Raw genomic sequence first — 16486 nt, 5'->3', positions numbered from 1 at the left:
TTTGTTCAAATCATTCTTAATCTAATTAATTCACAAGTTTGAATCACTTAGAGTGAATCTTGACTCACTGAATCTGAAAATCAATCATTTAGAAGAGTCTTAGTAACATTTGTTTGTTCAATCTGTTTCAGTCTGATTAATTTATAAATGTGAATCTCCTAGAGGGATTGACTTACGGAATCTGTCTAAATGAATCATTCAAAAGAGTTTTTAGTAATATTTGTTTGTTCAAATCACTCTCAATCTAATTAAATCATCAATGCAAATCACTCAGAATGATTCTTGACTCACTGAATCTATCAAAATGAATCATTCAGAAGAGTTTTAAGTAACATTTGTTGAAATCTGTTTCAATCTGATTAATTCATAAATGTGAATTACCTAGAATGATTCTTGACTCACTGAATCTGTCTAAATGAATTATTCAGAAGTTTTTAGTAACATTTGTTTGTTTAAATCAGTGTTAATCTGATTAACTCATCAGTGTGAGTCTGAGAATGATTTTTGACTATCAGAATCTGTGAAAATTAATAATTCAGAGAAATTTTTATTAACATTCGTTCAAATCAATCTCAGTCTGATTAATTGATTGGCATGAGTCATTTCGAGTGATTCTTCACTCACCTAATCTGTCAAAATGAATCATTCAAAAGAATTTTGAGTAACATTTGTTTGTTCAAATCACACTCAATCTGATTAATTCATCAATGTGAATCACGAATGATTCTTGATTCATTCAGAAGAGTTTTTAGTCACATTCGCTTAATTGTTCAAAATACTCTCAATTCTATTAACCCATCAGCATGAATAACTTACACTGATTCTTGACTCATTCAGTCACTTGGCTCTCTTACTTTGATGTCATACAAAGTTCAATTTTTGCAACTGAATTAACAAACATCTAATATGTGCATGTGTTTGCATCGCGATGGCCTTTACTAATATATCCCGCTCTCTGCGCGTCACGATTGGTCATTTTTGTACAATGCCTGCATGTTATTGGTCAAACTACTTTTTAAATGTAAACTCATTATCTTGAAAACCGGAAAACAAACTCAAATATATAAATCCTGTCCAGGAAGAGTCCTGTAAAAATGGCACATATGTTCACCCTAGAAATGCGACATCCTTCCAGAAGCATTGATGCAAATATGCTTTACAAGTTACAGTGTAGATTCACTACATACAGCATCGGTCAAACATTTGACAACAGTAAGATTTTAATGCTGTTTTTATTAATAGAAATCTCTTCTGTTCACCAAGCCTGTGTTTATTTGACTCAAAATATGCAGCAAAAATTTAAAATAGGTATTTTTTTGTTATTATTTAAAATAGCTGATTTTGATGTAAATATGTTTTATTTATTCTTGTGATTTTAAAGCTGGGTTTTTGGCATTACTCCAGTCACTACGAAGGGTGAAACCTGTAAAAACAATAATTACATGAGTAAATAAATAAATCCATAAATTCCTGCTTAAATAAAGCAATAATAAATATGTAAATAAACAAACACACAAACACACACACATATATATATATATATATATATATATATATATATATATATATATATATATATATATATATATATATATATATATATATGTATGTGTGTGTGTGTGTGTGTGTATATATGTATGTATGCGTGTGTGTGTGTGTGTGTGTGTGTGTGTGTGTGTGTGTGTGTGTGTGTGTGTGTGTGTGTGTGTGTGTGTGTGTGTATATATATATATATATATATATATATATATATATATATATATATATATATATATCCACAAATTCCTGCATAAATAATTATTAGTGCGGGCAGAGAGATAATAAAATAAATTACATGGTTATTTGTTTATTTATTTTTTTTGGCTGGATTCTGATGATCGACAGACAGGAAAAGTGAACATGGATGTTCCCCCAACATTCGTGTCATTTATTAAATTATTTATCTGCCTGCACTATTAATTATTTATTTATATTTTTCATGCATGAATTAGACAATGTTGTTTGCATATTTATTTATTTATTGATTGTTTTTGCAGGTTTCATCCTCCACAAGTCACATGATCATTTATAAATCAATCTAATATAATATTATTATTATGTTGAAAACGACTTCCAGATTTATTTTCTAAACAGAAAGTTCAGAAAACAATGTTTATCTGAAATGTAAAGCTTTTGTGGCATTGTATAATATAATTTGGATAATTATAATTAATAATTGATATATATATATATATATATATATAAGTGGCTTATTTTGAATTTTGCAGTGTAAAATATTGCAAAAGTCGTTTGTTTTAGTAAAAAATTATTTCTAGTCATCAGCGATTCAACCGTTAATAAATATTAATACTAATAATGAATATATTAATAACATTAAATGTTTCTTGAACAGCAAACGAGCATATTAGAGTGTTGTCTGAAGACATTTCTGGAGTAATGATGCTAAAAAAAGCTTTTTGTTTCAGTAAAACGTTTCACTTATAAAACCGGTTACTCACTAAAGCTAAGCAGGGCTGAGCCTGGTCAGTACCTGGATGGGAGACCACATGGGAAAACTAGGTTGCTGTTGGAAGTGGTGTTAGTGAGGCCAGCAGGGGGCGCTCAACCTGCAGTCTTGAGTCCTAATGCCCCAGTGTAGTGAAGGGGACTCTATACTGTCAGTAAGCGCCGTCTTTCAGATGAGATGTTGAACTGAGGTCCTGACTCTAGGAATTAAAATCTCATGGCACTTATGGTAAAGAGTAGGTGTATAACCCTGATGTCCTGGCCAAATTCCCACTATTGGCCCTTGGCCCACCATGGCCTCCCAATCATCCCCATCCTCTGAATTGGCACGATCACTGTCTCTCCACTCCACCAATAGCTGGTGTGTGGTGAGCGCACTGGCGCTGTTGTTCTGTGGCTGCCGTCGCATCATCCAAGTGGGGCTGCACACTGGTGGTGGTGTCCATTCATCCATGACTGTGAAGCACTTTTGGTGTATGGCCATACACTCTAAATGCACAATATAAATACACAATACATTACCTTATGTTACATAATAGTCGGATATACAATATATTGCAAACTATATAAATCATATAGAATAATTTTCAATGATAAAAATACTTTAAAATATTACGGGTTTTGTTGTAACAAATAAATGCAGGTTTGGTAAGTAGAAAATATTAATAAAAAACATTAAATATCTTACTGTTCAAGTTTTTGTTTTGGTCTACACATTTTATTGCTAATATTTATAGTTTATACAATGCTTTATTTGTTATTTTTTTTAACTCTGCTTGTTCTGGATTCATCGAGCTGATGTTAGCTGCAAGAATCAAGTGCACTTAGTTGAGAAGTGCACTGCTGGATCACCGTCACTGTGGCCTCTGATAGATTTAATGTAATGTTTAACATCGGCCTGCTTGTTAAAGGTGCGTCCGCTGCTCTGCAAATGATGCTTATTTTTGACATTCCTGAATAATCTTTTTATGAAGCCAAACGCCTTTTCATGCGCACAAGACGAGGTGAGACAATTATGTGTTTTTTTATTGTTTGTCTTGCAAAACTAGTTGATGCTCTGATTAAATCCGCCGTGTACAAGAACTGAGTGTGTTTGTTGATTAAAGTGTATTGAAGTGTTTATGAGTTTGCAGCATAATATTCATTCATTCATTCATTGATTTTCTTGTCGGCTTAGTCCCTTTATTAATCTGGGGTCACCACAGCGGAATGAACCGCCAACTTATCCAGCAAGTTTTTTTTATTTATTTATTTATTTTTTATTAGAATATGCAAAAAGGTACATAAATTGGGATCATACAAATACAAAAAACATCAACAAAAAACCATAACAAAACAACAATAAAAAAAAAAAAAAAAAAAAAAAACAATATAGTCGGGTACTGTTAGGTGTGTGTGTGTCCATGTAAAGGTAACTTGGTGGAAGGTCAGATTACATACATTTGGAACAATATTAGCCAATAAATGAATCTAGTCTCGCAGATATAAGTAAAACAGATACAAAAGAAACCAGTCAGAGTTAGGGAGTAACAACTATGCTTAGTAATGTATGATAGTAATAATGACAGTAAAAAGAAAGAAAGGACAACAGTAATAATAAATGACAATGATAATAAATCACAAGTACTACCCTAACTACTACTACTGCAGAAAGTTACTTATATTACTATATAATTATTAACTACTATTGCTGCTACTACAATCACAACCACAACTATTACTACTATAATGTCTACTACTGCTGATACTACCACAACAATGACTACCACTACTGATACTACAGCGTCTGCTACAACTAATACAACGTCTACTACTACTACTACTACTACCGCAATCACTGCTACTACAACATCTACATCAACGACATCTACTACTGGTACTACTACACCAACAACGATTACTACTGCTACAACGACACTTTTACTACTTCTGCTACCACTATACCAACGACATCAACTACTACAGGAACTACTACTTCAATAATCACAATTACGATCGATACTACTACAATGACTACTACTACTACTATCCAGCAAGTTTTTACGCAGCGGATGCCCTTCCAGCTGCAACCCATCTCTGGGAAACATATACACACACACACACAATGGACAATTTAGCCTACCCAATTCACCTGTACTGCATGACTTTGGACTGTGGGGGAAACCGGAGCACCCGGAGGAAACCCACGCGAAGGCAGGGAGAACATGCAAACTCCACATAGAAACACCAACTGAGCCGAGGATCGAACCAGCGACCCAGCAGCCTTCTTGCTGTGCGGCGAACGTGCTACCCACTGCGTCGCCCCGCATAATATTCATTTACAAAAAAAAAAAAAAATGAAGGTAGATTTATTCAGTTCAGTTCATCTTTATTTCTCTAGCGCTTTTACAATGTAGATTGTGTCACAGCAGCTTAACATAGAAGATTATAGTAAATGTAAACAGTGTGAGTTTAGTTTAGTTCAGTTTAGTGGGGTTTAATAATCACTGCTGAGAGTCCAAACACTGAAGAGCAAATCCATCGATGCACAGCTCCACAAGACCCAAACCAAGCAAGCCATTGGCGACAGTGGAGGAACATACATTCATTCTTTCATTTTCTTTTCGGCTTAGTCCCTTTATTAATCTGGGGTCGCCACAGCGGAATGAACTGCCAACTTATCCAGCACGTTTGTAAGCAGCGGATGCCCTTTTAGCCGCAACCCATCTCTATGAAACATCCACACACACTCACACACACACACTCATACACTATGGATAATTTAGCCTACCCAATTCACCTGTACAGCATGTGTTTGGACTGTGGGGGAAACCGGAGCACCCGGAGGAAACCCACACCAACACAGGGAGAACATGCAAACTCCACACAGAAACGCCAACTGTATGGAATAAAATCACTGTCAGAAATATTTAGTGCGTAAATAAAATTCACGCATCCGTAATTATAAAATCGTAAAGGAAAACGGAACGTAGTCGTAATTTTACGAGGGTACAATTCCAAAATCTGCGATTAGAACAGACACAGATACGACATGTTCTTTGTCTGCTTGAATATGACTGATAAATTTATGATGGGTGTACTTTGCAAACACGAAATACAGTTTCACCACGGACACGAAGTCCTGATTACAAGTGACACTTGCGACACAGCGACAGCGACACTCAAAATTATGTCACCGCTGTCACAGGCATTAATAAACAAGCAGTTTGATTCGTACTCGTAATCAGGACTTCATGTCCGTGATGAAACTGTATTTCGTATTTGTAAAGTACACCCATCGTAAATTTATTCAAACTGACAAAGAACATGTCGTATCTGTGTCTGTTCTAATCGCAGATTTTGGAATTGTACCCTCGTAAAATTACGACTACGTTCCGTTTTCCTTTACGATTTTAGAATTACGCATGCGTGAATTTTATTTACCCACGAAATATTTCTGACAGTGATCTTATTCCATACAACTGACCTAGCCGAGGCTCGAACAAGCAACCTTCTTGCTGTAAGGAGACAGCACTACCTACTGCGCCACTGCGTCGCCCCAGTTGAGGAACAAACTTCACCAATTGACCAACATGAAGAAAAAGACGTGGAGAGAAACCAGGCTCAGTTGAGCACGACCATTTCCCCTCTGGCCAAACATCTTGTGCAAAGCTGCAGTCTAGGCGCTGGAGAACGCAGGACGTCCATCGTGGAAAAGCTGCAGGTCACCGGAGGGTGTTCAGGCAGGCCCACTGAAGCAAAGCGGAGACTCGTCTGTCACTGGGCTCTTACAGGGATCAGTCTCATGCTCTCCATGACTGCCACAGCAGCTGCTCAGGATACGACCTGGTCCAGGATTATAGAGACCTTGGGATATTGAAAAGCAGACTAACATAAGCGTAGATGCCGTTCAAATGATAATGTCTTTTGGGAAGTTTTCCCTGCTCCGGTTGCCCCAATTATTCATTCATTTTCATACGGGCTAGTCTCTTTATTTATTAGGGGTAACCACAGCGGAATGAACCGCCTACTTATCCAGCATATTTTTAGTATAGTATCACACCGAGGATGCTCTTCCAGCTGCAACCCAGTACTAGGAAATACCCATACACTTCCATTTACACACACACTCATGCACTACAGCCAATTTAGTTAATCAATTCCCCTATAGCTCATGTGTTTGAACTGTAGGAAACCAGAGCACCCGAAGGAAACCCACACCAACACGGGGAGAACATGTTGCCTCAGTTAATTTAGCCTATCTATTGCTTATAGTTTTTACATTTATAAATATTAAAGTAAAATTTTCTTTTTCTGAAACTAAGTTTACACAATGTTATTTTGGTCGAGTTCATTATTAGTAATTAAGTATTTTGGCCTAAAATATTCTGTCATGATAACTGTAAAGGTTAACATATAACTCATCATAAAATGTAGCACTGCAAGTGCACTGTAGTTGTACTAAATAGTAAAATTGTAAAATTATAAAATTTATATATAAAGTTTTAGTGTTAGTGTATCTATATATAGTGTACATATATATATATATATATATATATATATATATATATATATATATATATATATATATATATAGTGTTGGGCAGTAGTGTCGCTACAAGTAGTGACGCTACTAGCTTATCTACATTTCTCAGTAGCGTGGCTGTAGCATCGCTACTTTCTAAATCAAATAGCTTTTCAGTAGCAAAGCTATTTCATTAGTCAAGTAGCGCAGTAGCATCCAAACAAGCTACAGTTACCGATCGTGAATCAATAAGTGACGACACCAACATTCACTGAGCTGTAAGGCCGGTGTCTAGCCGATGGAAGTAAATCCATGACTGCGTCCGAAACCGCATACTTCCATACTATATAGTACGCTAAAATCAGTATGTGAACCGAGTAGTATGTCCGAATTCATAGAATTCGAAAAACAGTGTGCGAGAAGTACCCAGAAGACTTACTACTTCCGGCGAGATTCTGGAGTGCGCATCCCATGCACGCTGCGCTATCCCATGATGCCCCCGGAGCGAATTCATGAATGGGAGTAAAGCGACACAAATTACGCAGGTACGTCACGTGACTGTCAAAATGGCGAATGTAGTACGTCCGAATTCCATTCATACTTTTCACATTCATACTGTATAGAACGTACTTTTCTAACGGCCGAGTAGTACGTTTAAATTCAAATGCAGTACCTACAGGCGGTTTCGGACGGAGCCCATATGATAGCGAGCATGATGATTTCTTCTTTTTCCTGTTTTACGGTGTTCGACAACAAACTTTTTGGTGCGTTACTGCCACCTCTGGTGAAACTTTCTTGATGGAAAGATGAGGGAGAGTAGTTATTTTTGAAGCAGGAATCCTTGTGACTATACCACGAGAAGTACATGTTAAGATGCAAAAACGTCATTTCTGATGATGTGCTCAAAAAATAAAACTACTTTAGTATATACAACACTATAATACTTATTACAATATATATATATATATAAAAATCAAAAATATTTTACTTTACTATAAATGACTATAGTATTTTAAATGTGTTACACCTGGTTTTATTTAATTTTTTGTTTTAGCTGCCATATACTCTAATGTGTTTCTGTTTAGTACAGCAAATTATTTACAGTAAATAATTGAACTAAACTATTATGCCTCGTATGTTTCATTGACAGTTTTATTGATCAACTAAGATATGATTGACTTGGATTTAAGTTGCTTCGATTTAAAAATAAAAATTGTAAAAATAGCTTAGATGTAGCTACGCTACGTTTCCCATGTAGCTTTTAGCGTAGCTTGCTAAATTTCCCAGGGGGTAGCTTTAGTGTAGTTATTTTAGCTACAATTTAAGTAGAGTAGCTAATAGCTTAGCTCACTACATTTGTCAAGTAGCTTGCCCAACACTGTATATATATATATATATATATATATATATATATATATATATATATATATATATATATATATATATATATATATATATATATATATATATAATCCATACACATATATTATGTCAAAACAAACTTTTTGTGATTAATCTCTGCCCAGCCATGATGACAACCAAACACAATGTTAAATCCACGCTTATCTTTAATAATTCTTGTCTTTAAAACTTCAAACCCCGTCCTTCTTTGACGCCCCTCGAACGAGCCAATCAACGCCAAGCGCGCTCCCGCCCCGGACTGCAACACCCACAATGCATCGGACGCGCCCTTCACTGACAGCAGCGCCTGAAACGTGCGAGTAAAGCAGCTCAAAGTCACAACAGCGCCAAAGAAAGTGGAATAAAATGTGCTTCCCCGCCTCTCCCACAGAACAGACACCTTCTTTGAGACATATGTTTTAAATCCGCCGTGTTTTCAGTGTTAGTTTACGCTGACTGGGCTCCTCTTCTGCTGCTGTTTATGTAAGTGGACGCTGACTGGAGTTTATCACTTCCAACACCGTCATCTGTTTGTTTGTGAGGGTCGCAGTCCACAACTATGGGAATGTTTGATTATATTTCCGTCAGAATCCCCTAAAGTTTGAGGTTTTCTGTGGATCTTTGACCCTGAGAGACACAACAGGTGCTGTCCGACGCCCAGGTAAGACGAACTGCTTTTAAATGACAGAACAGTTGCTGTGCTAACAGGCTAAAGGCTAAAGCACTTTGATATTCAGAAATATGTCAGGAGCTCATCTCGCCCTCTTTGCAAATATTGGTCAATTAACGCGTCATCTTGAGAAATAAGCAATGTAAACAAACATGTTGTGCTCCAGAAACTGCATTTAGGATCTGCAGGTGTTGATAAGTGGTTATTTTTGCGTTATTCATGGCTCTGTGGTTGTAAATAAATCTAGTGGGTTTCATAAATAAGCTGTTTATGGTCTGCTAGTGGTGACAGGTGTAGTAATATACGTAATGTGGTTCTACTAAGATGATTAGGATATGTTTAGTGGTGAAATGTCTAGGTTGGTGTTTAGCAGTGTTTTATTATAGCTGCATGGTCGACTATAAGGCTGTTTGACTTTGCAATATGATAAATATCTTGATGTTTTGTACATAAGAGAGCTGAAATCTGGAGGAAATGGTGTAGATAAAGAGTTAAATAACTTACTCAACTGTAAAAGTAAATCAAATAAAGGATCTATTTAAATGAATGAATAAATAAATAAATTAATAAAAATTGAAGCTGCAGAAGTAATAATATAAAAAATGGACATCTAAGAGTAAGTGCATAGCTTTAATGTAGTAAAATAATAGAAACAAGATATTTTCCACACATTAATTTAAGCGTTTGATGATTTTTTTTATTACATGTATACTGTAAATGCCTTTTAAGTCCACGATGGTTATGTTTGGGGTTTGATTTAACTTTTAAACAGTTTAAAAAATGTATGCATGCAGAGCAATGACAATGATAAGAATCAAATATTAAATAAAGCAATTTAACTAAATAAAATGGTGTTTATTTACTCTAAATAAATATGGATTATACAAAAAAATAATATAGACGAATAGCAAACAGATTTTAATAAATAATATATCTAATATTGCACTACTATTATGAGTATAAAATGTATAATACAATGTATAAAATGTATATAAATGAATATATCTAAAAATGAATTGAAAACCATTTTTCCACATAATATTTTCAATTTTAAATATTAATTTTCAATTCATATATTGGTAAATGAATGCTCAAGGGTGGACAAAAATGGGTCATTTTAGCACGCGTGCATCAGCAGTCTTCTATGCTGTTTTTACATAGTTCCACATAAGATTATGTTTATACCATGAAGACTGCTGTCGGTGATATTTTTGGTTGGTCGGTTGGTTGTTATTTCAACTCCTTGCAAATCACAAAAGGCTTTCAGTGGCTCTGTCATCTGATCCTCAGAACACAGAGACTGAAAGAGCGAGGCAGACAGGAGGGCTTATGGAAATCGTCCCACATTCGAGCCCAATTGTGAACAGATCAGCTCCTTTTTATAAAAAGCTTTTAAAAATTTCTCATTTAAAACCATTAAGTCCTGTTGAACTGCATAAACCTCATGTTAAATCAAAAGATATTCTGCAAATGTAGTCCTGATTATGTAAACTATTGCAAATTAAATTATATTTATTTTGCAATATGTGTTTTTAATATATTGAACTGTGGTAAAGCTGAAAAGCTGAACTGTATTTTTATATTATATAAATTTTCTATTCAATATTAATATTATTATTATTATTATTATTATTATTATTATTTATTTGGTTTTTTTTTTTATAAATCGTGTGTTTCAGACCTCTTGGCCAGGTCACCCTTGTAAAAGAGATCTTGATCTCAGTGGGTTTTTATCTGGTTAAATAAAGAAACATATATATTGCACCACTTTTGAGATTTTGTTTACATCAGGGTTGCACGGTTTACCGGTACTTTAGTAGAATCATGATGTTATGGCTTTAAAGTACTGGTGGTGTCACTGTAGTTTGTAAACAGTAGTATCGTCATTAATGGTTTATCTACTATAGAAAGTTACTAAAATGCTTGCACGTTTGTGCAACAATAGACAATTTTATTTGAATAGTCTGTGGAGCACTTCAAGGTTGCAAAACTGTGTAGAATTTGCGCCTTTTATGAGAGGGTGCTCGCTGCAGAGCCATTTGAGGAGAGGTGAGCTCCAGAGAGGGGGAGCATGAGCTGTCGCTCCTCCTCCTGTAAGCTGTTTTAATGCGTACACCAACCCCACCTCTAACCCTACCCCCAGTGACATCACTCGTAGAAGAAGTGCAAAAAAGGTGGAGCTCAAGCTTAAGCTCCCCCTCTCTGGAGCTCACCTCTCCTCAAATGGCTCTGCAGCGAGCACCACTTGGCCTTTAATGGCAGCCTACTACACATTTTCTAATGCTTCAATTTAATTTGATTCACACATCTGAATTTCTGTTCCTGTTAATATGATTTAACAGCGACTGCGACAATCTCTTTAAAAGAAAGACTCACAAAGTGAAAATTTTAATTATTACCTGATAAGACTGGAAAAAGAATCAGATGAAAAACCCAAAATAGCAACAGGAAACATTGAAACTATTTTTTAAACGCTTCATATAGCAGATTTTGTTGGAAAAAATCCTCTTTTGTGACAAATTGAATATAATTTGTATCTTTATTTTAATGTATTTTTGTTGGTCAGTTATCTTCAGCATAAACAAAATGAATTAATACATTTAAAGTAATGCTTTTTGGCCTTATGGGAATTAAGAATTACGTTCAAGTAGGCTTATTAGAACAAAACACAGTATTTCTGACAATTTTCTTTATAATTTCAGTTATAAATTACAGTATGATACTTCAGCTGGTATAGTATTGTAAGATTAAATAATGGTAATGCGACAACCCTAGTTTACATTAGGCTATAAGTAGGGCCAGACAGAATCTGCTGTAAATTTTTGCTATTTCTGTAGAGAATTTTGTAAATATCTGCGGATTTATGTGGAATTATTTTAGGAGTATCATAACGATATCAAACCTAATATATGAAATATGAATAAATTTTTTATATGATGTAAATGTGTTTTGAAAATTAATACATTTTTAACTTTTTATTTAATGTTTACAATGCTAATCCGATGAGATCGTATTTGGTAAACAAAGCAAGTCTCTCATATTATATATCGACCAAAAGACAGAAAATAGGACTTTACAAACTGTATTGTAAATAAATCGTATAAATAAAACAATTCACTGTTGTATTATTTTTGTCAATATTGCACACCACTAAGCCTCTATGTTCCACTTTAAAAATGTTTTGCTCTTGATCTTTTTTTAATTAATGATTCATATTAGGTTTCTAAAACCACATACAATTGCTAAAAACATAAATAAAAATATAACTAAGAGTTAAAAACATAAAATAAGCTAATTTAAATCGTTACTTTAATGGGATATTAATAATACTAAAATTGATTCATACATTGATTCAAGAAATATTTCTTGTGGTAACTTTAATAAAGGAAAGACTGCAAAAACGTTTTCATACTGTAGTAGTTTTTTTTGTTTCTAAAGATTTCAGGACATAATTAGGCAGAATGTAAATATCCGAGTGCAATTTTCAAACTTTTTCAACTGTTTCACTTAATGAAGAAATATGGTAGGCAAAATTATTTTAGCGTGACCAATGTTTGGTCTGACTATCCCCATTGTGAAATGTTACTTAACCAAGGGTTTACAAAGCTTGTGAAAGGCTTAATCGTGAATTACTAAACGAGGGTTAGTAAGTCATTGTGACCCGTCAGGTGTCTGGATCTCTCTAAAGTCTCAGGATTACCGTGGTAAACACATCACATGTGATGTGCCCTGTGGCTCAGCATTATTAGTAGGGATGCATGATATTAGGGAAATCTGACATTATGATTTTGTTTTTTACTGCTATATTTTAGTATGTGTGCACTTTTACCAGACGGCTTAAATAGCTGTGTTTGGAAATAAGTCATTAATTTTGATTAATTAGAATAATTTTGTAGTGGAGTGAATCATGCATTAAATCTAATAAACAAACTACAGCAAGGGCTGCGCGATGATTATGAGCAAATATTTTTCACTGTATGAGGAACTTTATTTTTCTGTAACGATATCTTTCGTGATATTCATGAGGAAATGCCAACTGGCCCAGCCGAGACTCGAACCAGTGACCTTGAGGCGACAGTACTAACCACTGAGGCACCGTGCCCGATACCAATACCCTCTTTCATGATATACTTTTTAAAATAAAGGTAGTTATTCCAGAAATGTGGTGACGCAGTGGCGCAGTGGGTAGCACATTCGCCTCACAGCAAGAAGGTCGCTGGTTCAAGCTCGGCTCAGTTGGCGTTTCGGTGTAGAGTTTGCATATTCTCCCTGTGTTCGCGTGGGTTTCCTCCAGGTGCTCCGGTTTCCCCCACAGTCCAAAGACATGTGTTACAGGTGAATTGGGTAGACTAAATTGTCCATAGTGTATGAGTGTGTGTGTGTGAATGAGTGTATGCGAATGTTTCCCAGAGATAAGTTGCGGCTGGAAGGGCATCCGCTGCGTAAAAACGTGCTGGATAAGTTGGCGGTTCATTCCGCTGTGGCGATCCCAGATTAATAAAGGGACTAAGCCGACAAGAAAATGAATGAATGAATGAATGAATGAATTTCAGAAATGTACAGAAGGGCTTTCTATAATATTTAAGCTAGAATATTTATGAAAAGAAAATAACTTGATCTTATTTGATTATTTTCTACTTAATTTTTGTCCTTATGAATATAATAAACAAATATGTTTTTAGATGAACAAGTTCTACTCTATCTCATGTTTCACATTTCACAATATAAAAAATGCAATACACATTTCATTCTGCGGTAACAATATGTATAGTCATACTGGTCAGCCCTAACTATCATGGATAACTACAATAGCAAAGATAAACGTGAAATATACAGCGCTTTATGGCTTTCAAACTGTATTCAGGTACAGAAATTTAATAATCAAATGTTAAATAACACTGCATAGTCCTCGCTGTGTACACAATTCAATACAATCATCCATTCATTCATTTTCCTCATTTGTAAGTCGCTTTGGATAAATGCATCTGCTAAATGACTAAATGTAAATGTTCCTTCAGCTTAGTCTCTTATTTATCACAATGAGTGGAATGAACCGCCAACTATTCCAACATATGTTTTACACAGTGGATGACCTTCCAGCCCAGTACTGGGAAACACAAATACACTCTCACCTTCACACACACTCATACACTACAGTCAATTTAGTTCATCAATTCCCCTATAGCGCATGTGTTTGGACTGTGGGGGAAACCAGAGCACCCGGAGGAAACCCACACCAACATGGGGAGAACATGCAAACTCCACACAGAAACGCAGACTGACCCAGGCGGGACTCGAACCAGTGACCTTACTGTGAGGCGACAGTGCTAACCACTGAGTTACTGTGCAGCCTCAATAAAATCAATATTCTTCATAAAAATATTCTTGTGCCCGAACCTTTAAACTGGCTTGTAATGCTCACACAGGCATTAGATAAACTTTCACTCTATTGACCCTTTTCAGTTCTGAATATGGTCATTATTAGTTTAATAACCATCAGTATCTTAAATCTTTGAATGTTTAATATTCTGATAAACAATACATACATTTATAAAGTTTGTGTTATATCATATTTGCATAAAAAAAACAAAAACAAATTCTTTGCTTGGTGTTTGTATTGCTCAGTGTATGGGGGCAGGACAGAAAATCTGACGTTGCTCTCTCTTCTGTTTTTTTTTTTTTTTTTTGAAAGTCTTGATGACACCATCATTTAGTTTTTCTTTTATTATTGGTGCAAATAGGATTGTAAAATAATGATTTGTTGTGTTCTCCCATTCACTGCACTCAGAGTTTACCAACTATGATGACTTCTGCTACTGAGAAGCACTGAATGTGAAGCGTTCCTATAGTGGTTCAATTCTGCAGTGAGCATGGTGTTTTGATCTGTGGTTTTTGGTCATCTATAATCCCAGCTCAACATTGCATATCTTGCGATGTGAGTATTGCAGATGTGCGCATTGCAATATTGATGCTGACACAATATATTGTGCAGCCCTGATTTTCAGAGGGTTTTATTTTCAGTGTGGCCCGTCCTGACATGCTTATATGTACTGAATGTGTGTCAGCGTGAAGCACCTTTCACCCACAGAGCCTCTGGTTCCACAGCTGAGAATAGAGCACAGCTTTACTCCTGACCTGATAGTTTACATTTTAACTTACCTGACTTGGCAACCCATGCTCAATGGAAATATGTGCCCAGGGCTACATTTTTGAGAACCAACAAATATACCCTGGACTATGGCTGCATGACACTTGAAAAATCTGACATTGTGATATTTTGTTTTTCTGTGATGTATATTGCAATATTCGGCTGTTCCAATACCCCTTTTCCCTTTCCGATACCGATTCCAATAGCTAAGCTCAGGGTGATACAGATTACTGAATCAATACTAGTGTGTGTAGAAACCGTTGTGTACTACTAGTCCTGTAAAAATTGACAATTGATTTACAGTGTGCTTTAGATTTATCCATTAATAAAACATGAACAAATACATACAGTGAACTAGAGTATTTTTATTATCTGACATTCAACAGTATGCAGTGTTAAGTAAGGCTAGCGGGCATACATCTCATTTAAATAGATGGTATCAGATCTGTTTAAGGTTTCAAATACTCGCTAATACTAGTAATGGAAATACTCGCTGATACTGCAAGAATTGTGGCATCGGTATAAGCCAGTATTTCCGATACTAGTATTGGTATACTAGGATGGTATACAACCCTATTGAAATATGAACATGGAATGCATCTGCATAAAATGTACACAATTATACAAAAAAATAATTAACGAAATAATTTTATGCACAAATTAAAACACAGATAAAAACAATAAATCAAAGAAGAAAATGGGAAAAAAACAGTACTTAATGATTTTGGTGGACTCTAAGAGTACTGAGGAACAGAAATTCAGTAAACAAATGTAAAATCGTACCTCGTAGTCTTCATGGTGTAAGGAAACAATATTTTTGGCAAACTTTATAATTTCTTTGCTTTTAAATTTTACAGTGACAGGCCATAAAAAACATTAATATAATAGTTGAAATATTTTTATTTTTAAGTTAAACTTTGCTAAATGACTGAGGTTGCTGGTTAATTATAATCCTAAATTACATGTACAGTTGAAGTCAGAATTAGATTTTTTTATTTCTTCTTTTTTTATTTTCCAAATGATGTTTAACAGAGCAAGGAAATTTTCATAGCATGTCGGATAATATTTTTTCTTCTGGAGAAAGTCTTATTTCTTTTATTTGGGATAAATAAATGCAGTTTTAAATTAAAAAAAAAAACATTTTAGGGACAAAATTATTAGCCTCTTTAAGCTATTTTTTTTCGATAGTCTACAGAACAAACCATCGTTATACAATGACTTGCCTAATTACCCTAACCTGTCTAGTTAACCTAATTAC

At 35.0% G+C, this 16486-nt stretch overlaps 1 protein-coding gene and 1 non-coding gene across 8 annotated transcripts in view; both read left to right on the top strand.

Annotated features, from left to right (window-relative positions):
* The first annotated feature begins 8703 nt into the window (after positions 1–8703).
* Positions 8704–16486, top strand: part of slc25a42 (solute carrier family 25 member 42) — a 38875-nt gene continuing 31092 nt past the window's right edge. For 4 of the 7 annotated variants that reach the window (XR_012389388.1, XR_012389387.1, XR_012389386.1 and 1 more), the window contains exon 1: positions 8704–9071. The gene's annotated coding sequence lies outside the window, so the exon portion shown is untranslated. The remainder of the gene's footprint in view (positions 9072–16486) is intronic. The other 3 variants (XR_012389390.1, XR_012389389.1, XM_009298942.5) reach the window with 1 other exon arrangement.
* Positions 15696–15780, top strand: mir7148 (microRNA mir-7148). The gene has a single exon (NR_105069.1). It is a non-coding gene; the product is annotated as a microRNA mir-7148 (primary transcript).

The sequence above is a fragment of the Danio rerio genome, chromosome 2 (assembly GCF_049306965.1).
Source record: "Danio rerio strain Tuebingen ecotype United States chromosome 2, GRCz12tu, whole genome shotgun sequence".
In the NCBI taxonomy this organism is placed as follows: Eukaryota; Metazoa; Chordata; class Actinopteri; order Cypriniformes; family Danionidae; genus Danio; species Danio rerio.
The sequence above is the reverse complement of the archived record's forward strand: the minus strand, read 5'-3'. Positions and strand labels throughout refer to the sequence as shown.